We start from the raw sequence: 1,600 nt of genomic DNA on the forward strand, positions 1-1,600 counted from the left end.
GTCCAGATCGGAGACATCCCAGACAAAACAACTAATATCGGTACAATCTTAAAAGGAGATATAAAAGATTCACTCGTACAGTTCTTACAAGATAACGTCGACCTCTTCGCATGGAAGGCTGCAGACATGCCAGGCATAGACCCCAAATTAATGTGCCACAAGCTAGCAGTCTACCCAAGATCTCGGCCAGTACAACAGAGACGTAGAAAGCTCGGGCCAGAACGATCCCAAGCTGTGGAAGAGCAGGTACAAGCTCTACTGGAGGCAGGATTTATAAGAGAAGTCAAGTACCCACTATGGCTAGCCAACGTCGTCTTGGTGAAAAAAGCAAATGGGAAATGGCGGATGTGCACCGACTACACTGATCTCAACAAAGTCTGCCCAAAAGATCCGTACCCACTCCCAAGTATCGACGCTCTGGTAGATGCCTCCTCCGGATATAAATACCTCTCGTTTATGGACGCATATTCGGGATACAATCAAATCCCAATGTATCCACCCGACCAAGAAAAAATTTCATTCTTAACCCCAAAAGCAAACTACTGCTACATCGTCATGCCTTTTGGTCTTAAAAACGCAGGAGCTACTTATCAGAAATTAATGAATAAGGTCTTTACGGATCACATCGGAAAAATCATGGAAGTCTATGTGGACGACATGTTAATAAAGACACAAAGTGAAGAGACGCTATTGTCCAACCTGACCCAAGTATTCGACACTATAAGAGGGCATGACATGTGACTCAATCCTGCAAAATGCACCTTCGTAGTAGAAGCTGGCAAATTCTTGGGTTTTATACTCACACAAAGAGGAATCGAGGCAAATCCGGATAAATGCCTAGCCATACTCGACATGAAGAGCCCGAATTGTGTCAAAGAGGTACAACAACTCAACGGAAGGTTGACAGCCTTGTCCAGATTTCTAGCCGAATCGGCAATAAGATCTCTCTCCTTCTACGCCACTCTAAGGAAGGGAAAGAAGTTTGAATGGACCACGGAGTGCGAGCAAGCCTTCTAAGATTTCAAAAGATTCTTGGGACAACCACCTATCCTAACTCGGCCACGGGAGGGAGAACCACTCATATTGTACCTCGCGGTAGGAAGTCGGGCAGTAGCCTCAGCACTAGTTCGAGAAGACGACAGTGGGCAACAACCCGTATACTTCATCAGTAAAGCATTACAAGGATCCGAGCTGAACTACCAAAAAATAGAAAAATTTGCCTATGCTCTCATACTAACATCTCGACGACTTCGTCCATACTTCCAAACTCACACCATTAGGGTTCGGACCAACTAGCCCATAAAAGGGATTTTGCAGAAAACAGACCTAGCAGGTAGAATCTTGCAATGGGCAGTCGAGCTGTCCGAATTCAACCTTCAATACGAAGCTCGGACAGCCATCAAATCACAATACCTGGCCGACTTCATTGCAGAATTTACAGACACCCCGGAAATCCCAATAGAATGAAATCTTTACGTGGACGGTTCCTCAAATAAAACTGGAAGCGGCGCGGGTGTGATAATCGAAAGCGACCAAGGAACCCAAATCGAACTCTCCCTCAAATTCGGGTTCCCTGCCTCAAACAACCAAGCTGAATATA

The sequence above is a fragment of the Arachis ipaensis genome, chromosome B8, assembly GCF_059453495.1.
Source record: "Arachis ipaensis isolate K30076 ecotype BB chromosome B8, ASM5945349v1, whole genome shotgun sequence".
NCBI lineage: Eukaryota > Viridiplantae > Streptophyta > Magnoliopsida > Fabales > Fabaceae > Arachis > Arachis ipaensis.